Genomic DNA, 22,662 nt, shown 5'->3' on the forward strand with positions numbered 1-22,662 from the left:
AAACAAGGACACTTTTTGTAGTCTATTTAGTTCCATATTTTGTTTTGCATTTTTGTGCCTTTCGTTGGTGATTTCACTGTTTCAGATGGTCCCCAAGCATAGCACTGAAGACATGTCTAGTGTTCTAAGCACAAGAAGGCTGTGCTGTACCTTATTGAGAAAATACATGTGTCAGATAAGCTTCACTCAGGCATAAATTATAGTGCTGTTAGCCATGAGTTCAAGGTTAACGAATCAGCAACATATATTAAATAAGGTGTCTCCAAACAGAAACACACATAAAGCAAGTTTATGTACTGATCAGTTGATGAACGTATTGTTACTGGGGGGTCCTTGTTCCCAAAGCTCCCAAGATGGTGGCAAGCCTCGTGTCCTCTGACCTGGGGTTACTGGCCTCACAGATGCCAAGGAATGGAATCTTGGGCCATGCGGTGAGTGTTATAGCTCTATTAGAAGCCGTGGGTCATGGAAGGGAACCGTGGAACCCAATGACTAGTGTTCAGCTTGATTAGGATGAACCCAGGCACTTAGCCATGCAGGAACAATGGCAGGCCTTTAGCCTGATCGGGAGCCTCAATGGGCGCCTCACTGAATCAGGAGCACAGCCGACACCCTGCTGGATCTGGAGGGATGGAAGTCAGTGGTGGGTCTGCAATGCGGCAAACAGCAGTGGTGGACGGTGAGCTCAGCTCAGCTCGAGCTATAACAAACACGGACCAGAAGAGAATGCAGTTGCAAGATTTAATAGAGTGAAAACAGAGCTCCCACACAAAGGGAGGGGACCCAAAGAGGTTAGCCGTTGCTGGCTCCAATGCCTGGGTTTATATCTCGATCACTGTCCCTTCTGCTGTGCTCTCAGGCGATAGATGATTGGCTATTTCTTTACCTCCTGTTTTTGCCTAATTAGCATTTTAGTGAGCTCTCTTTACTAATTGATTGGTTGGGTGTGAGCTAAGTTGCAAGCCCCGTGTTTAAAGGTGGAAGCGGTCACCTTCCCAGCTAGGCTTAGGGATTCTTAGTCGGCCTAGGAAATCCAGCTAGTCCTGTCTCTCACTATGACCAGAGAGAGGCTTATAAGCAGGTAATGCTGCTTTTTGTTGTTGTTGTTTTGTTTTGTTTTGTTTCCATCGAGGAGCAATGGCTCAGTATTTTCAGAGTCATGTTTGTAGTGGCTTTATACAACGTAACTACCATAGGCTGGGTGCAGTGGCTCACACCTGTAATTCCAGCACTTTGGGATTACAGGTGCACGCCACCATGTCCAGCTAATTTTTGTATTTTTAGTAGAGATTGGGTTTTGCCATGTTGCCTAGGCTGATCTCGAACTCCTGGCCTCAAATGACTCACCCATTTTGGCCTCTCACAGTGCTGGGATTACGGACATGAGCCACCGTGCCCAGTCCAGAATATTTTCATAGGTGCTATGACACTTGTATTCTCTTTAACAATCCTCTGATGGGAGGTCAGCCCAGTGTCCTTGGTTTCCTATAAACAGTAGTGATAGATGCTTTAGAAACCTCCTCAGATCTTAAGGAGGTGGAGTTGTTAATACAAATAGCCATTACCAGTTCAGCAGTGCATAATTCTGAGAGGAAAATGGAGACTGGTAAAGCTAGGGTAGGTGGAAGAGAGGGAGGGAAAATTTAACTTTTGTCCCATTAAAGCGATAAAATTTTTTTTTTTTTTTTTTTTTTTTTTTTTTTGGAGGCGGTCTCGCTCTGTCGCCCAGCTGGAGCTGCAGGCTGGCTAATTCTCCGCTCACTGCAAGCTCCGCCTCCGAGGTCCCCATTCTCCTGCCTCAGCTCCTGAGTGCTGGGCGATACAGGGCGCCCGCCACTCGCACCGGCTAGTTTTTTGTATTTTTAGAGTTTTTGAGTAGGAGACGGGTTTTCACCATGCTTAGCCGGTGTCTCGATTTCTCCTGACCTCGTGATCCCGGCCCGTCTCGCCTCCCACGGCTGCTGGGCATTACAGCTTGAGCCCGCGCTCTGTGGGGCCCATTTATAAGATTTTAATGGTTAAGGGGTCATCTTTTGCACCTGGCTCTGTTTGGGCCAGTTTCTACACCTGCAGTTTTACCTGGCAAGATCATGGTGCTGCTGCCTGGGACATCAAGCCCAAACCCCTGTCACCCCATCCAGGTACCTGTTGTCCTAATTACCACATGAAAGCTGGGGGTGGGACCTAGGAAGCGGAGGTTATCTGGAGGATAGCTCAGTGCTTCTCACTTAGATTATCTGTGCTGCAATCTCTATGAACTTGTGCCTTGAGCCTAGGATGAGGAGGCTGCCATACGATAAGAAGAAGAATTTACAGAGCCAGTTTTTCTAGTGTCCTTCCAGGAGAATTTGGGACTTTGACATGGAGCATGGTGATGGCAGGCAGATCAGTGGTGATTGTGCTGGTGGGCAGGGGTGGCTGCGTGGCTCTTATGTAACACTGCTTTTTACCCAGAGACTTGGGTGTGCTTCTGCATACAGAGGAAGAGCACTAGGACCCAGAGAGCTGGTCCTAAGCATCACAGAATCCCAGTCTCTTCAGCAATGGCTCAGTCAACATGGGCCCCCACAAGGTCATGAACTGTTGGTTTAATGGCTCTGTGGCCACTTGTAGGCCAGCAGGTAACAGGAGGATATTATGACCGCTGAGACCTGGAGCTCAGTACCAGTTGGCATATTATATCCTGGCCCCACCCTGGGACACCATTTCTAGTGTGCCACTCTTCCTGAGATGTGGGGCTCAGTGCCAAATGGTATATTATGTCTTGGCCCTGCCTGGAACACCGTTTCTAACATGCCACTCTTCCTTTCCCCGTGGGATCAACCCCTAGCTGTCTGAAAGACACTGTTGAGCTACCAGTTAATTGAAGGTGGAGAAACATAACTCCTTACCCTTAACCTCTCTGTGCTTACAGCGTGGTATCTGTGAAGAATGGTAACATGGTATCTGTGAAGAATGCAGGTATTTCCCAGCCTTAGCTTAGAATGGAATTAACATCTGTCTCTCCCTGTCTCATCTCCTCTCTCTCTGACATTACTAACCTGCTGAGTCCTTATTTTCCTTAACCATCCTTTATTAGCCTTGGAAATGACAGATATGTTGATGGCGAAGGTGGAGGCTCTGATGTCCTTGCTCCAGATGCCAGAACCCTTGGCCTGATGTCGGCAGCTGCAGCCGCACTGGTTGTTTCGTTTGCCCTTCCAGATCCACTCTCCATCCTTCTCTACTCTGTCTGTGCTGTGGGAGGCTGACCCCATCTGTCTACTTCAGTGGAGCACTAGAGCCTGCAAGAACTGATTGTATGCATCTCCTCCTAACCCTGTGTTTGGTGACTGTGGTAGGAATATTTACACCATGGACATTGGCAAATACTACAAGTAAGCATGCATGCACACATACATGTCTCAGAGCTTGTTGTTAAATATTTATTTACCAGCCGACCACTGGAGCAATATGAGTATATTCCTTGCCTCTGGCTTCTGCTTGGGTTTGGTCACTGGGTGGTACTTGCAAGGAACTGAAGAGAGCATGGTAAGAGTATCCACTCTCCTGGCCTCCCTAACACATTCTCAGATTGGCTGAATCCCTCTCCAAAGGCTTCAGCTGTAGTCAAGCACCCACTCTATAAACCCATCCTTTCTGGATTCTAGATACTCCTTCCCTTTCCTTCTTGACGTGTATATTAGGCCATTCTTGCATTGCTATGAAGAAACACCTGAGGCTGAGTAATTAATATAGAAGAGACTCACAGTTCTGTAGGCTGTTACAGGAAGCATGGTGCTGGCGTCTTCTCAGCTTCTGGGGAGGCCTCAGGAAGCTTCCAATCATCACTGAAGGTGAAGGGAAGTAGGCATCTCACATGGCCAGAGCGGGAGCAAGGGGTGGCTGGAGGTGCCACACTTTTAAACAACCAGATATTATGAATCTCACTATTGAGAGGACAATACCAAACGATAAGGGATCTGCCCCATAACACAAATATCTCGCACCAAGCCCCATCTCCTACACTGGGGATTACATTTCAATGTGAGATTTGGGGGGACAAATATCCAAACTATATACAAGTCTATGGGTGGTAATGGCCCCAGGGGCCAGAGTATCTCTCCCTGGGTTCCCTAAACCCTACCTACACCAGTAGCCCCATTGATAACACTCTTCTCTAAAAACTCACCTGAGTGGGTATTACCTGTTTCCTTCTGACTAATACAAAAGCTGGGCATAGTCAGTCTGGTAGGAGTGCCTGCTGAGTGCACTTCCCGTGTCTGCATACAGATGCTAAATGCAAGAACTGCAGTTTTCAAACTCTCTCTCTCTCTCTTTTTTTTTTTGAAACAGATTCTTAGTCTGTCACCCAGGCTGGAGTGCAGTGGTGTGATCTCAGCTCACTGCAACCTCTGCCTCCTGGGTTCAAGTGATTCTCATGCCTCAGCCTCCGGAGTAGCTGGGATTAGAGGCAGGTGCCACCACACCTAGCTAATTTTTGTATTTTTTTTTTTTTTTTTTTGGCAGAGACAGGATTTCACCATGTTGGACAAGCTGGTCTCAAACTCCTGACCTCAGGCGATCCACCCACTTAGGCTTCCCAAAGTGCTGGGATCACAGGCGTGAGCCACCACGCCCAACCTGCAGTTATGATTTCTGATAGATGTGGTATCTCTCATTTGTCTTTCAGTCCTCCAATTCCCGATTAACCTGTTCCTTTATTCTTTCTGTTAACATAACCGGTGGTGGTTAGTTTTCCAAGCCAGGCCCTGGCCAACATAGACTCCTTGAATCTTCAACATGGACCCTAGGTTAAGAGCATCTGATGTCTCAGATGGTTAGCTAGTACCTATCTCAAGAAAGAATCAGGGACCATAAGCAAGGGTTTGTGACTATCAAAACTTAATAAGATTGCCAGGCACGGTGGCTTGCACCTGTAATCCTAGCACTTTGGGATGCTGGGGAGGAAGGATTACTTGAGCCCAGGAGTTCGAGATTGGCCTGGGCAGCATAGTGGGATCTTGTCTCTACAAAAAATTTTAAAAATTAGTCAGGTGTTGTGGTGTGTGCCTGAAATAGTTTGGCTATGTCCCCACCCAAATCTCACCTTGAATTTTAGTTCCCTTAATCCCCACGTGTTGTGGGAGGGACCTGGTGGGAGGTAATTGAATCATGGGGGCGGTTACCCCCATGTTGCTGTTCTCATGATAGTGAGTGAGTTCTCATGAGATCTGATGGTTTATAAAGGGCTTTTTCCCCTTTTGCTCGGTGCTTCTCTTGCCTGCCACCATGTAAGATACGACTTTGCTCCTTGCCTCCCGCTGTGATTGTGCGTCCTCCCCAGCTGTGTGAAACTGTGAGTCAATTAAACCTCTTTCCTCTATAAATTACCCCGTCTCAGATAGGTCTTTATTAGCAGCCTGAGAACGGACTAATACAACACCTGTAGTCCCAACTACTCAGGAGGCTGAGGTAGAAGCTTCACTTGAGCCCGGGGGGTTTGAGGCCACAGTGGGCTGTGATTGTACCACTACAATCCAGCCTTGGTGACAAAGCAAGATCTCATCTCAAAAACAAAGACAGAAGTGAGCCCCTCAAAACTTACTAAGACTTTCACGTTTGTGTGCCTTTTCCCTTGTTTTAAATATCTCAGTTACCACTGTATTGTGCCCTTGCAGTGATGCTTAAAATGAAAAGGACTCAGAGTTTGTCTTTAGGAGAAGTGAGAAAATGGGGAACTGGCTTAATAACCAACAAGGAGAGTGGGGTGGGGAGCAACATCTTCCTTTTTATTAACCTCTCAGAGATCTAGTATTTCCTTTCCTTATGCATATAGGCTAAAAATAAAGAAAATCGCAGTAGTATTAGCAGTACATGCAACTCCATTACTAATGCGTTCATAACACAGAGTTGCTGCAGATATTTCAAGGGTGAGGGGCAGAGATGTCTTGGATGGAGAGGCTCCCCATGGGGAAGAGGGAGGGGGCAACACTAAAGAGAAAAGAAAAGTGGTTGAGGTCAGACATGGTGGCTCATACCCGTAATCCCAGCACTTTGGGAAGCCGAAGCAGGATGATCACCTGAGGTCAGGAGTTCAAGACCAGCCTGGCCAACATGGTGAAACCCCATCTCTACTAAAAATTCAAAAAAATTAGCTGGGCATGGTGGTGCATGCTTGTAATCCAAGCTACTTGGGAGGCTGAGGTACGAGAATCGTTCGAACCCAGGAGGTGGAGGTTGTACTGAGCCAAGATAGCACCACTGCACGCCAACCTGGGTGACAGAGTGAGACTCTGTCTCAAAAGCAAGCAAACAAACAAACAAAAACAAAATAAAACCCAAAATGTGGTTGAGTTCCTGGGACTAGGGCAGGGAAGACAAGAAGAACATGGAAGCTGGGCCTGAGAACTGACTATGGGAATTTCACAGGAAAAAAAGCTTTGGTGCCCTTTAACCCAGTGATCCTGCTTCTGGGAAGCTATCCTAGGAAAATAGCTCAAAAGGAAAGCTATCTAAACCCTTGACTCTTTCCAGCCTGTCTGGTTTGCGGGTACAGATGAGAACGCATTAACATTGATGCCTGTAGACCACACACTCACTGGGTCAACTACATAATTGGAGGAAATCAAGTCCCTGCCTCAGAGTCCCTCCATCAGTTCTTGGAGGTATCTGCCAGTGTCTTGCACGTGGTAAGGACCAAGTTTCCTTCTGCCCTGCTCCAGCCTGCTTGTGGGGTCCTCAGCCCATAACCCATTGGCGGGTTGCCCCTCGCTCTGCCTCTGCTGCCCCACTTGCATGAAAATGCTGCTTCTGGGCCATTTTTGTATTTCCCTGACCCATGGCCACTGTGGTTTTCACGTCTGGACCAGGAAGTGACCCATCTTTTCCCCCAGGGCTCGTAGGACCTTTCCTCAAAATGACAACTACTCCTGCCCATTCACTTCTCTCTAAAAATGATGAGTACTACTGTCTCAGGTCAAATGTAGAACAAACCCAGCATCTTCCATTTTTCTTGCTGCCCCCATCTCTCTTCCCATTTGGCCAGAACCAGCCCACCCCATTGCATGTCATCTTGTGGAAAGAGGTGCCTGAAAAATTCTCTTAGGCTCCCAGGCTCTGTTACAGAGTGGTGATCTGAGTAATGCACTAAACTGTTCATTGTAACATTAGGTCCAACAGTGAAAAACAGAAAGTAATCTAAAAGGACACGGTTCAAGAAGAGATTGGGTGAATTATGCAGTATAACCTCTTGTGAGATATACAGAGCCAATAATAATTGCAAGGACCCCATATAACATAAAAAAGTGCTTAGGATTTAATTGTAAGTGATAAAGAGAATAAATTTTACTGTACACAATGATGACTTCAGCTACATAAAAATGATACATGCCAATGAAATGAAATGAAAATGAACTTGAACCAACAAAAAGCAGTTCAACTTGGAATATTGATAGTGTGGGACAAATTTTTCCTTTCCTTTGGAGTCCTATTAGTTTATTTATAATATGTATTTAATAAGAATAAAAAATTATTGGAAGAAAGTAATAAAAGGCTTGATCCTGCTTTGAGATCTCCTTTGAACATAACTCAGTTTGTATTTGATCTGGGAGGGGGATGGGGGTCAGCCTGACCGGGGTTATGAGGTTGACCATACTGTTCTCTCTGGGAGCATTTCCAGCTTGAATTTCTAGAAGCTGTATAAAGGTGCTTCTTTTCTACAGTGGCAACGTGTAATCCCAAGGCTTCAGGAAGGAAGAGTAATCATGCCTCACTGTGGAGTTGCCTTTAGTCCATTTGGGCTGCTATAACAAAAAAGCCCTTAGACTAGATAATTTATAAACAACCAAAATGTATTTTTATTTTATTATTATTTTTTTGAGACAGAGTCTCACTCTGTTGCCCAGACTGGAGTGCAATGGTAGGATCTTGGCTCATTGCAACCTTCACCTCCTGGGCTCAAACAATCCTCCTACCTCAGGCTCCTGAGTAGCTGGGACTACAGGCATCACAACACCTAGCTGATTTTTTGGCATTTTTTTGTAGAGATAGGGTTTCACCATGTTGCCCAGGCTGGTCTCAAACTCCTGGCCTCAAGTGATCCTCCTTTCTTGGCCTCTCAAAGTGCTGAGATTACAGGTGTGGCCACCATGACTAGCCTAATAACAGAAATTTATTGCTCATGGTTCTGGAGGCTGCGAAGTCCAAGATCCACGTGCCAGCAGATTCAGCACCTCTGCGTCAAGATGGTGTCTTCGTGTTCCATCCTCACATGGTGAAAGAGTCAAAAACACGCCCTTAAACCCTTTTATAAGGTCACTAATCCCAGTTATTAGAGCAGAGCTCTTACGACCTAAAAACTTTCCAAAGGCCTCACTTCTTTTTTTCTTTTTAAGCCTACAGCACCTGGTATTCCCAGACAGTCTCCCATCTAAGAACTAACCAGGCTTTACCTTGCTTAGCTTCCAAGACCAGATGAGATCAGATGCATTCAGGCTGGTATAGCTGTAGACAGCCCCACCTATTTATACCTTCACACTGGGGGTTAGGTCCCAACATAGGAATTTTTTTGGGACACCAACATTCAGACCACAGCAGGAGTGTTGGAGACCAATTAGAATGTTGACATTTGATAATTGCCCCCTTCAAAACTGGCTGACTTCCTGCAGCTTGAGGGGGTCTAGAAGAGAAAGGAATCTGACTGATGGTTGAAGCTAGTGCTCTTTTGTGGGTGCCATCACCTGTGTGTTGTGTGAACTTGGTGTGTTTCTCCTTGGAGTCAGCTACTAAAACTTCTCATGCACAGTGCTGGCCCCTGAATCCTGGCTAACAAAGCCTTATCCTATGTTCAGGAAGAGAAATGAGACGCAATGTTGCCCAGGAGCTGGGCTTTGGTGATGACTCCAAGCTCTGCTTCTCTTCCACCTGCTAGGGCTCTGCTTGCTCCACTGGTTTGCCAAATCCACATCCGGATTTTCCTGTTCTCTGGGCCCGTTTCGACTCATGATTTGCTTTGGACTTTCCAGTTGGTTCTATGCATTGTTCTCTCTGATGATCCTGGTGGTTCAGCCTCTCCATTTTGACACAGAAGGCCCCTGGTAGCAGTGTGGACAGCCATGGTTCTCACCCACCAGGAACCAGACTCCCAAACTCCTGGCTGCTGAATCCAGGAATTTCTGTAGCTATAATTGTATACATTGTTTTATTTTGATTCCACTTTGTTTATTTAGATCTGTGTATCTGCCTCGGAACACTGTATCTTGTATCTTTTTCTATTTTATTATCTGTTTTGAGACAGGGCCTCACTCTGTTGCCCAGGTTGTGCAGCCTCAACTTCCTGGGCTCAAGAATTTGGTAGCCAGGACCAGAGGCTAGTGTCACCATGGCTGGCTAAGTTTTAAATTTCATGTAGAGACAGGGTCTCCTTATGTTGCCCAGGCTGATCTCGATTTCCTGGGCTCAAGCAATCCTCCCACCTCAGCCTCCCAAAGTGCTGGGATTGCAGGTGTGCGCCACCACACCCCGCCTCTTGTACCTTTTATAATTGTTCCTTGGCTTCAACTACTATACAGGGGCATGAAGGGGTCTGGGCCACCCCTAGCAGGGCCTCTCTCATTCTCTCCTGTCCAGAGACCCAGATGGGACCCTTGGAGAACAATGATGTTCTCCGTTGCTCCCTGGGTGAAATAGGAAACATAATACCTGTTCCGTGAGTCTTACTGAAATCCTGTACCTCCAACTGTTCATGGATGTGAAGTTATTTAATTACTTTGAGAGAAAGTAAAAGTCTTGCTACTTTTTAAAGGAACTACTAAAGTACTTTGGACACTGTTCTTTTCAATATGTTGATTTGTTAGGAGACTCACTCAGAGGCTTCCCTAGCAGGTGCTTCAGTCCCTTGCTGAGGGCACTGCAGCTCGGGGTGAGAGGACCAAAGTCAAGACCTGGTTCTGCTGCATTCCTGGTGTGTGACTCAGGTCTCACATTTCCTCCTCTGTGGAATGGGAACAATAATAATACCTGCCTGACGAGGTTGTGGTGAGGATCAAAGGAGATGCTGTGAAAGTGTGAACAAAAGGCAGTTGCCCTAATTATTAGTGTCATGTACCCATCACTGCATTAATTACAGTGGAGAATGGGCAAGGGCTTAAAGAACACAGAAGACTTGGTTCTGCTCACCAAGATTTCATGCACAGAAAGAAAATAACTGCGGTACCAGCTGGTGCCACTGGCAGTAGAGTTCTTTAAGGGCTAGGAGTTGAGGGTGTGGCAGAAAAAGGGTTAAAGGTGTGGGACAACATCAAAGGGTCCTCTGGGGTGGTGGGGAGGTGAAGAAACTGGCATCAGGTGGGCACTTAGGGACCCTGTAAAGCGGTAGAAAGAGTAACAGTAGGGACATTGAGTCCTGCTTCTGTGCCTGAGATCCCAAGCCAACTGTCAGCAAAAAGTCTCAGGAATACAAAAAGAAGTAAGCCAGGCTGGGCTCAGTGGCTCATGCCTGTAATCCCAGCACTTTGGGAGATTGAGGCAGGCAGATCACCTGAGATCAGGAGTCCAAGACCAGCCTGACCAACACGGTGAAAACCCATCTCTACTTAAAAAAAAATACACACACACACACACACACACACACACACACAAATAAGCCAGGCATGGTGGCACGTGCCTGCAATCCTAGCTACTCAGGAGACTGAGGCAGGAGAATCGCTTGAATTCAGGCAGCTGAGTTTGCAGTGAGCTAAACTTGTGCCGTTGCACTCCAGCCTCAGCGACGGGGTAAGACTCCAAACAAAAACAAAAAGAAGTAAGCCCTATATGCAGTGGAGGGGGAGCTCTGTCAGCACATTCATTCTGGCAGGCACAGTGTGAGATCCCAGGCCCTGAAGCTGGGATTGCCAGCATCTCTTGAGAAGTCCCTACTTCTTAGGTCAGGCTTTAAACCCTTGAGATGGCATCATGGGGTGGGTTGAGTCTCTATCAATCTCATCCTTGTGGTGGGAGGAAAGAGGAGAGGGTGCAGGGAGGGCAGTGGCTGATGGGGAAGTGGTAAACCTACTGCCTGGTGACTGCACTCAGCTCCCCAGCTGAAATCCCCGCAAGCCACACAGAGGGGAGAAGGAGTTCTGTGTCCGCCCGACTGGGAAAGCTGCCAAGTGAGACTTCTGCACCAGTGGGAGATTTGCATTTCTTGCTTGGGAATCTCTGTGACGGTGGTGCCCTGCCAGGTGTCAGTGATTTTTGATTGACCAGGCTCCTTGCAACCATGTGAACCTGTTTTCACACCTATAATTGGTTGCTAAAATTAAATGAAAAAAAAAAGTAAAGCCTTTGCCAATTATTTAATAAATGGTAGCTGTTATTGTCATTGTCATAGTCAGCTGCACTGCTGTATCATCTCTAAGGGCTGAGTCAGTCCTGCCTCAATCCTGAGCCAACTGACAGGACTGGCAAACGTGCGAGGCTCTCTAGCTTCACCCTCTGGCAGGGGACTGCAATGAGTCTTGCTGCCCAAGAAACCAGGGGCCAGGGATGGGAACTGGAAGCCACTTTCATGCAACAGTGCTGTATCCTTTCTCCCCATTTCCTCATCCTCCAAGTTGATCCCTCAAAGAACTAGATTTCTGCTGGTTCCTTGCAGAGCACGCTAATTCTCACGAGGACTGCAGGCATTCGCTTGGCCAGAACCCAGACACCTACCTGGCTCTCACTTTCTGTGTCTCAGTGGTTCTCAAGATGGGCAATATTACCCTTCTGGGGACGGCTGGAAGTTGGTAGGGCACTTTTATCAATAAATAAGCGGGAGTCCTACTGACATTTAGCGGGGTTGGCCAGCGATGCTAGATATCTGGTGAAGTGCAGGGCAGCTCGCTACCACAAAGAACTATCTTGCATGCTTTCAAACGTCCCGTTGGATATTCAAGTAGGTACCATTTCTTATTCATTCTCTGAGCTAGAACTAACTCCATCTTATGCATAAACACACATTTTCCCAAGGTTTTTATAGGTATTTCAAAATATGGTAAGATCTATATAACCTAAAATTTACCATTTCAACCACTTCAATTCAGTGGCATTAATTACATTTGCAATGTTGTGCAACCATCACCATTATCTATTCCAAAACTTTTTCATTACCCTAAGCAGAAATTCTGTACCCATTAAGCAATAACCATGCATTCTCCCCCTCCCAGCCACCACTAACTTCTAATCTACCTTGTGTCTCTTCAGACTTGCCTATTCCAGGTACCTCATATAAGTGGAATCATAGAGTATTTGTCCTTTGTTTCGTCAAAAACTTTACCAAGAATTGTTCATCATATTGAAAATTACCATCACCAGTGACAAGGCCACATGTGAGGTGTTCGAATCATCAATGAGATTTGCATGTATGGGTCTGCACTTACAACTGCCACATTCAGCATGACCATAAGCACTTGACACTTTAATATGTTTTCTAACAAGTGTTCAAATCTTTACATATTGTAAGAGTTTATGTGTTTTTATGTTTTACATTGCTTTTTATTCCCAAGTTAAGACATTATGATTAAACAATTATATGCAGGGGCTGGGCGCCGTGGCTCACTCCTGTAATCCCAGCACTTTGGGAGGCAGAGGCAGGCAGATCCTGAGGTCAGGAGTTTGAGACCAGCCTGGCCAATATGGTGAAACCCCATCTCTACTAATAATACAAAAATTAGCTGGGCATGGTGGTGGGTGCCTATAATCCCAGCTACTCAGGAGGCTGAGGCAGGAGAATTGCTTGAACCCAGGAGGGCGAGGTTACAGTAAGCTGAGATCGTGCCACTGCACTCCAGCCTGGGTGACAGAGTGAGATTCTGTCTTAAAAAAAAAAATTATATGCAGATAGCATAAATAAGCTATTAATTTTATTTCAGATTAGGAAAGGGAGTAATGTAAAACATTTATTATTAAAAAGGGGCGTTGGGCTTAGTGGAGCTGAGAGCCATTTATTTGCTATAGTCACAGAAAAATAACCAGCCATGAGGGAATATCCTTGGAAGTGAGGTGCTGTTGACTAACTGTGAATATTGCTTTGCCTTTGTAATGTTATATGGCCAGCCCCACCTCCCTCAAACAAGAATCCTCAAATCTCTGAACCTGTTGACTCTTTGGTCACTACCTGCCTGTTAGGTCTGGTCAGTGCAGGGATATTTGCACCTGTCTGCAATTCTTCCTAATACTATTTTTTTTCTAGCTTCCATGATGGGCACGGGTATAACAAACAAATTGAGATCAGATTGTTTCTAGGCAATCACCTACAATTGAAGGTATATTTTCAGCATTCAAGGAAATGATTGATTCCAGCACAAATCCTAAGCATCATATAAATGGGAATTTGGGACCACACTGTATTTACTTCACATTCTTTATTCAGACTGGCCTGAATCTGGCTGGGAGCACTCAGATATTGATTTCTTCTGGATAAAAAGGCAGGAAGTATTACAGACATTGTTTCCTAACCAACTGCCTGTTTAATATTCACACTTCCTTTGATCAGCTCTGAAGTCTTTCTTGAGAACATATGACACCACAAGATTCTTTTTTTTTTTTTTTACTTTAAGTTCTGGGATACATGTGCTGAATATGCAGATTTGTTACATAGGTATATGTGTGCCATGGTGGTTTGCTGCATCTATCAACCTGTCATCTAGGTTTTTAAGCCCCACATGCATTAGGTATTCATCCTAATGCTCTCCTTCCCCTTGCCCCTCACCACCCAACAGGCCCCAGTGTGTGATATTCCCCTCCATGTGTCCGTGTGTTCCCATTGTTCAACTCCCACTTGTGAGTGAGAACATAACACCAAAGATTTTAAATGGGCTGAAATTTTGTTGATAAAACCAATTGTGTGTGGGGTGTGTGTGTGTGTTTAACATGGAGCCCTGGAGTTTGTCTGTTTGTTGCACTGTGCAAAGGATGTCATGTCACGCTTGGATAATGCAGTCTTTTTCACTTCCTCCCTCTGTCAATATTCCTTCACTCAAATGCTTTCTAGCTCCGTGCTTGGAGCTGACTCACATAGATGAACACAATAATTGGCCCCAAGAAGATTGAAGTCTTGTATGAGAGAAGGACTAGCAAAAACAAAACATGGTGATGCTGTGTGAGGGATATTTTCTCAGAGCTGTGGACCACAGTGGGGACAGGAATAATTACACTGACTCAAGAAAGGAGCACACAAACACATACCATGCACACACACGACACAAACATATACTACACACATATATACACAACACACACATACACAACATACACATACACACACATCCCTGTCAATCTACTCAAGTTCTTGAACAAGGACCAGTAGAAACCCCTGTGAAAGCTCAGTGTCATGTCATTCTTAGTCCATTTTGTGCTGCTATAATAGAATACAACAGACTGGGTAATTTACAGGTAAGAGAAGTTTATTTGGCTCACAGTTCTGGAGGTTGGGAAGTCCAAGATTGAGGGTCTGCATCTGGTGAGGGCCTTCTTGCTGTGTTATGACATGGTAGAAGGCATTACATGGTGAGAGAGAGAGAGAGAGGCAGAGACAACATGCTCAGGAGGAAGGCCTAACTCATTCTTCACAAAGATGCCACTCCTAAAATAATGAGCTCATTCTTGTCACATGGACATTGTCCATTTATGAGGCCAGAGACCTCATGACTTCATCGTCTCTTGAGGGTCCCACCTCTCAACACTGTTGCATTGGGGATTAAGTTTCCAACATGTGAATGTGCTCCAGCATCAACTGAGGTCCAAAGTTCATGGTCTCATCTAAATCCCATGTGGGTGAGACTCAAGGCACAACTCATCCTGAGGCAAACTTTGCTCCAGCTGTGAGCCTGTGACTTCATATGAGTTATCTACTCTCAAAATATAATGGCGGGACAGGCATAGGATAGATGTTCCCATCCCAAAAGGGAGAAATAGACAAGAAGGAAAGGGTAACTACTCCCCAGTTTGTCCAAGACCCAAGAGGGAAAACATTACATTTGAAGTGCCAGAATAATCTCTTTGGACTCCATGACCCACCTTGTGGGCACATTTTGGGGAGTAGTTGGGCCTCTGAGGCCTGAGGCAGCCCCACCCCAATGGCTTTACTGGGTTCAGTCCACCCAATAGCTCTCTCAGGCTGGCATTGTCCACTGAGAGCTCTACAATTCTGGGGCCTCAGTGGCCATCTCACTCCACAGCTCTGCTAGGCGTTGCCCTAGTGGGGACTCTACATGGCTGCTACTCTCCTGCAGCAAGTTTCTGCCAGGAACCCCCAGCTATGTATAGCACCCTTTGAAATCTAGAAAGTGGCTGCCATAGCCCCATAGTTCTAAACTCTGTGAGCCTACAGAATTAGCACCATGTGGATGCCCTGTGCTCTCTGGAGTGGCAGCCCAAGATGCGCCTGGTCCTGCTTAACCTACAGCTGGGATCTCCAAGGAGCACCATGCTAGAATGCAGGAAGCAGGAGCAGATGCTTGAGGCGGTACAGGGCAGTGGAGGTCCCAAGGGTGCCTCCCTGGAAGCCTTGCCCTCAAGGTCCTGCTCACACTCCCCTCACCATCCCTACCCTCGGACAACTGGTAATCTGTTTTCTAGTTCTACAGTTTTGTCATTTTGAGAATATTATATACACGGAATCATATGGTAGACAATACTGATTTTTATCTCATGCTGTAATTATGGTAATCAAGCCAATGCTCTGGCTTGGGGAGCAAAGTAAGTAGTTTTTGATGCTACTTCTGGGGTTCATAGTGCTAAACTTATGTCATCAGTGAGGCTAAGCACCTCTGTTTGTGTTTGCATTTGCTAGACTACGGACATGCACACAGCTCATCCAACTGGCTGTGTCTTGTTCTTTAGATGCACATTTAAAATCACTGAAGACGTTAAGACAGAGTCCTGTTACCCTTTGAAACTCACCTGTCAGTTGGATCTATTGAAAAAAAAAAAAGTCGTGCCTGTGAGATGTTGGTGAATGTAGGCTTTGAGCAGGTTTACAGGGATGAATATATAGAAAGATTGTTTGGGCTGGGCACAGTGGCTCTCACTTCTAATCCCAGCACTTTACGAGGCTGAGGCAGGCAGATCACTTGAGATCAGGAGTTCGAGACCAGCCTGGCCAACATGGTGAAACCTCGTTTCTGCTAAAAATACAAAAAATTAGTTGGGCGTGGTGACATGTGCCTGCAATTCCAGCTACTTGGGAGGCTGAGACAGGAGAATCACTTGAACTTGGGAGGCAGTGGTTGCAACAATGAGCTGCAATCATGCCACCACACTCCAGCCTAGGTGACACAGCAAGACTCCATCTCAGACAAGAAAAAAAAAAAAAAAGAAAGATTGGTTTGTCTATTTCAAGTACTACCTTGTTATTAAAAAAAAAAAATCAGTGAATGCAACACAAGTGCGAGGCCCATTGGTTATTTCTTGGTCACAGGAAATGTTGCGAAAATGATCACTTGTGGGAGAGTTGTATTGAAAACATACTTAAATCTCGCAAAATTTTAGATTATGAGAAACTGTCCAATCAGAAAAAAACTGGTGTAGTTTTCAAAAAGTGTGTAGAGGGGACACCCCCCTCTCCCAAACAGTTCATTATCTTCATAAAGTTGGAGAGATAGCCACAATTTTGCATTTGGAAAATGGGGTCAACTATATTGTTAGTGTATTCTGGGAGATTCTCTATCTTGGGAGCTAACATGGGGAAATAATTTAAATAAGATTAGGGCTGAACAATTACAGAGGAAGCAGATGTGACCTCTGCCTTTTTCCGCTTTAGGTGATGGAGCAGTCCTAAACTGCAGCATCGGCATCTCCTTGGGGGTTTGAAACTCTTGGATTCTTCAGACATTTTGATTCTGCAGGTCTAATGGGGCCAGACTGTGTTTCACTCTGAGCTCTGATGATAATCTCCCTTCTTTTTTTTTTTTTTTTTTTTGAAATAGTCTCTCTCTGTCACTTAGGCTGATAATCTCCCTTAGGCTGATAATCTTCCTTCCTTCCTTCCTTCCTTCCTTTTCTCCTTCTTCTTCTTCTTCCCTCCTCCTTCTCCTCCTCCTCCTCCTTCTTCTTCTTCTTTCTTTCTTTCCTTTCTTCTTTCTTTCTCTTTCTTTCTTTTCTTCTTTTTCTTTCTTTCTTTCTTTCTTTCTTTCTTTCTTTCTTTCTTTCTTTCTTTCTTTCTTTCTTTCTTTCTTTCTTTCTCTCTCTCTCTCTTTCTCTCTCTCTCCTCTCTCTCTCTGTCTTTCTTGCTTGCTTGCTTGCTTTCTCTTGCTTTCTTGCTTTCTTCTTTCTTCCTTTTGAAATAGTCTCTCTCTGTCACCCACGCTGGAGTGCAGTGGCATCACCATCTCAGTGTTTCCTGGGTTCAAGTGATTCTTGTGCCTCAGCCTCCCGTGTAGCTGAGATTACAGGTGTGCACCACTGTGCATGGCCTGATGATAATCTCCCTTCTTTCTGAGATTATCTGGCTTTCTGGGTTCCCAGCCACAGCTGTGTCCTGGTGGCTCTTGGCCACTCTGTGGGAGCTTTGCTTTGTTTCTATTTACCATCTCTCACCTTCAGGCAGTGGAGGGTGGACATGGGCAGGACCCTTTTGGCTGCCAGGCCTCTAAACCCCCTTCCCTGCAACATAGAAAAGCCTGGGTATGTTGAAAATGTTTTGGGCTTATTTGTTTTGCTTTTATTCTGAGGAAATAGAAGTTTATGCCCAGAAAACAAATGTCTGGAATATTAGACACTGTGTACTTTTTGGCTCATTGTTGGGCCAAATTGCGTCCCTTCCTCCTCAAAAAAAAAAAAAAAAAAAAAATGTATGTGGAGTCCCAACCTCCTCAGAATGTGATCTTATAGGGTCTTTATAGTGGTAATCAAGTTAAAATGAGGTCATTTGGTGGGCTGTGGTCTGATATGTCTTTACAAGAAGAGGAAGTTTGGACACAGGCAAGCACACGGGGAGAGCGCCATTTAAATGTGAAAACGGGCAACAACCCAAATGAGAGGTAACCTGTGTTTTGGGTTGAATTGTGCCCCACTCCTGCTCCCCTCATCCCAAATTCATGTACTAAAGTCTAACTCCCATTACCTCAGCATGTGATTGTATTTGGAGATGGGGCCTTTAGAGATGTGATGGAGGTAAATTGAGCCACCAGGATGCGCCCTAATCCAATCTGACTGTGCTTACAACAAGAGGAAATTTAGAAACACAGAGAAACACCAGGGATGCAGGCACAGAGAAAGGACCATGGGAGGACACAGCAAGAGGGCAGCCATCTGCAAACCAGGGAGCGAGGCCTTAGAGAAAACCAGCCCTGCAGGCACCTTGATCTTGGACTTCCAGCTTCCAGAACTGCAAGAAAACACATTCCTGTTGTTTAAGCTGCCCTGTCTGGTATTTTGCTATGGAAGCCCTAGACGACTAAGATAACAGCTGAGACCAAAGAGTTATGCTGAGGCAAAATATAATTTTTTTTAAAGAATGAAAAAGTTACAAAAGATTTTCACTTATCAAGGGTGACAGGAATAATATTTTGAAATATTGAATGGACGTGTTTTCATACCCCATAAATCCTGTTCTCCCACAGCCTTCCGCCATTAGGGCTAAGCCATAACTGCAAGGTGGGTGAGGGTGGGCAGTGCCTGCAATAAAAAGGTCATTGATGGCTTTGGCTTGCAAAGCTGACTTCGTTGATTCCATACAGAAATAACAGTTTTGAAGTGCAGACTTTATGGGGAGAGATAATGTTTATTTTCTGAATTTTAAAAGCTCCCTTTATAGGTGGAAAGTTAGGGATGGAATTTAGACATATAAGCCTTTGGTAGAGACAATGCAGGTTATTTCATAAGGGAGGTGCTGACAGGATGGGAAGAGGAGGCAAAAGGTAAAATAACCAGGTACCTGGTTTGTAGTGTACATGTTGTGCTGTTTGTAGCACAAAGACAAGAGTGCATGTGTGCACATGTGTGTGTGAGCGAGGAGAAGCCGGCTTTGGGAGACTGGAGGGGCTGTCTTTCCTTTCCTACAGGCACTCATCTAGTCTGTTTTGTTTCAGTTTGGAGGAATCCCAGAGCAGCGGCTTTGTTCCTTGCTTTTTCAGGTATAGGCTGGGGAAATACCAAGTCCCAGAGAACTGCTGCATCCAGCATGTGCCACCCAGGTGGTGGGCTAGAAAGGGTGGAATGAAGGGCGAAGACAGGGAGAATGGAGATGCAACTGTCCTGTAGGTATTGCTGGGCTCCTAGTGGAGAATGCAGAAAGGAGCTGAGTGAGAGCCAGGACACTTGCCAGGACACTTGCCAACCCGGGGCACCACTCGGAGCACCTGTGACCCTGTGGCAGAGGCTGTGGTTAGACATCAGGTCAGGGGAGGAGGAAGGACATTGCCAAGATTCAGAGCATTTGCAACACCAGTGGGAGTCGGACAGAGCCAAGATGGCAGAGTTGGGAGGAGGGCACAACGAGACCAGGTGGGACAAGAAACTTTGACTCCTGTGTAGACCTGCCCTTGCATCCGAGACCTCCTCTCCTATGGCTAAAAGAAGCTTTTCCCTACATGAGTGGAAGGGCAGGTGAGGATGGGAGGGAGACAGAAATCTTGAAAGATGATTTTACCAAAAAGAGACCAAACTAACTCAATTAAGGCAGTGGTAAACTGGAAGAGACTGAATTACATTCAGCTGGCAAGCTTGTGCCCTCTTCCTCTCCAACCTCTTCCCTTTTCTCCTTCAAGCAACAGTGAAGTAAAAGTTACAGGCAACAAAGAAGTAACTTTTCCTGGTACCTCAATGCATTGGATATAGTTTTCAAAACACTATGACGTGTGTGTGAATTCTGAGTTCTGTAAGGCTTCGCCCCCAACTTTTGCCACAGGAAAGCTTCTTTGCAGGTAAACAAAATCAAGAGAGAGGGTAATTATTTCTCAGATTATTTTTTTTCTTCCCAGGCTGGAGTGCAGTGACCTGAACATGGCTTACTGCAGCTTTGACCTCTGGGCTCAAGGGATCTTCCCACCCCAGCCCCCTGAGTAGCTGGGACCACAGGCATGTGCCGCCACATTCAGCTAATTTAAAAATATATATATTTTTCTAGAGACAGGGTCTTATTATGTTGCCCAGGCTGGTCTTGAACTCATGGGCTCAAGCAATCCACCTGCCTCAGCCTCCCAAAGTGCTGGGATTATGGGCGTGAGCCACTGTGCCCAGCCACTCAGATTCTTGGTTTCAGATTGTTTATGCTCTGGGGCATGGTTACCTCGGTCACATGTATTCTACTAATATTATGCAAACAACATTTTGATTTTTGTTGTTGCTTATTTCAATGGACTAACATAAGAGTTAGCAAACGTTTCCTGGAAAGAACCAGATAGTAAATATATTTCAGGTTTGCGGGCTGCATAGTCTTTGTTGCAGCTATTCCATTGTGGTAGTACAAAAGCAGCCATAGACAATATGTAAATGTATAGGCATAGCTGTGTTCCAACCAAATTTTATTTATGGACATTGAAATTTGAATTTTATATAATTTTGCATATGTCACAAAATCCTGTTTTGATTTTTTCCCCAGCCATTTAAAATGTAAAACTATTTTAACTTGAAGGCTGTACCAAAACAGTCAGTGGAACGAATTTGGCCCACAGGCTATAGTTTGCCATTGCCTGGAGTAACATATAACAGGCAAACATTTTATATAGAAATGAATGCACTTTATTACACACATAATATTTCAAAATAAAATGAAAGGTGGGATTTTCAGGGGAAAAGGGATACAAAAATCCTATTTTGGTCTAAACATGAATATTTGATTAAAAACTAAATCAGATGTTGTTGGATTACTGTGTGTTTTTTTAAAAGGCTATTTCTGCCCATGTTGTTGTTAGAACATTCTATTTTGATGAGAAAATAGTGAGATCATTGCAGTTATCACTGACACATGATGCCTGTGATAACAACCTTTACCAGTGGCCAGGAGGATTGACTGGTTTCTTTTCTTTTCTTGAGACGGAGTTTCGCTCTGTTGCCCAGGCTGGAGTGCAATGAATGGCACAATATCGGCTCACTGCAACCTCCACCTCCCAGGTTCAGCTGATTCTCCTGCCTCAGCCTCCTGAGTAGCTGGGATTACAGGCATGTGCCACCACACCTGGATAATTTTTTGTATTTAGTAGAGACAGGTTTTCACCATATTGGTCAGGCTGGTCTCGAACTCCTGACCTCAGGTGATCTACCACCTCGGCCTCCCAAAGTGCTGGGATTACAGGCATGAGCCACCGCACCTGGCCTACTGGTGTCTTTAATGCTATTTAACTCTGTATGCTGCTGTTTGTAGCACAAAGAAAAGACTGCATATGCTGGGATTACAGGCATGAGCCACCGCGCCTGGCCAACTGGTTTCTTTAATGCTATTTATCTCTATATGCTGCTGTTTGTAGCACAAAGAAAAGACTGCATGTATGCACGTGTGTTTATGAGAGAGGAAAAGGCAACTGTGGGAGAGTAGAGGGGCTGTCTTTCCTTTCCTACAGGCACTCACTTAGCTCTTCATTGTGCAGCCTGCAAACCACCACCATTTATTACTCATGTCTAGCCTGTAGACTCCTCCACTAGAAGTCAAATGGACTTGCAGGGATCAGCCATTAAGGAACAAGGTAGACAGTAATATAGCCCCAGAGTCCCAAGAAATTACAGAGATAAAAACTGGGAGGACCCTCCTGCAATAGCCAGGAAGTGAGAAGAGAGAAAAACAACTCGAGAAGGGTTGGGAAAATGCCATTTGACTAGGAAGCCTTCATGCAGTTTCCAATTTCTCACTAAAATACAGCCATCCCTTGATATCTCAATCTAATTATTTCCTGAGATTGTGCTGAATAACAATCTTTTGGAGCCTGGGACCTTTTCTTTTCAAGTGGGAAAATAATAGTGCTTTCTTGGTTGCCTAAAACCTCAACTATTTTATTCTGAAAATTAAAAAAAAAAAAAACACACTAAAATACTTTAAAACACCCATATAAAAGCCCACTAAGAATTTCTAAATAAAATAAAGCAATGTAAAAAACATCCGTTACATAACAGTTAATGAAGTCATCAGTGGGTCTCTTTGTAGGAAGAACACAACATTACTGAGAGATACCAGTCACAAATTACATTTTCTCTTGATACCAGGCAGTGAACATGTACAGCGACGAGTCAATACTAAAATAATAGGTTACAAGTATTCAAGATTCTATCTGTCCTGGGACCCAGATTGTTAGTGTCCCCAGGTGCCCAGGGGACTGTAACATGGAAACTCTGAAGGGCTTAATCTCTAAGAGTGAGTAGAATCAGCCTAGCACGCTCCATCCTGCAACCTGGGCTCAGGGCCACTTAATATGCTCAGTATTCAGGCATGCACATGGCTAATCACAGATTTCAGATGCGAACAGTGAATTCTGGGTGAATGTTTTTGCAAAAAGCAGCATATTTTCTGAGTAGCACAAGTATAGATAATGACACCTGTATGTATGTAGACACAGAACGAGACAAAAACTTGCCAATCAGCGTAAACTAGTGTTGACAGTCAACCTAATGCCTGAAATTGGAAAGAGTTTCTAAGAACAAGGCCAAGAGAATGACATGGAAAGTAAATGTATAAATCATTGACAAATATACCTCCCAGTAATCATCATGTCTGCCTTTTTCTTAATA

The sequence above is a fragment of the Rhinopithecus bieti genome, unplaced genomic scaffold, assembly GCF_001698545.2.
Source record: "Rhinopithecus bieti isolate Rb0 unplaced genomic scaffold, ASM169854v2 scaffold_315, whole genome shotgun sequence".
NCBI classification, from domain to species: domain Eukaryota; kingdom Metazoa; phylum Chordata; class Mammalia; order Primates; family Cercopithecidae; genus Rhinopithecus; species Rhinopithecus bieti.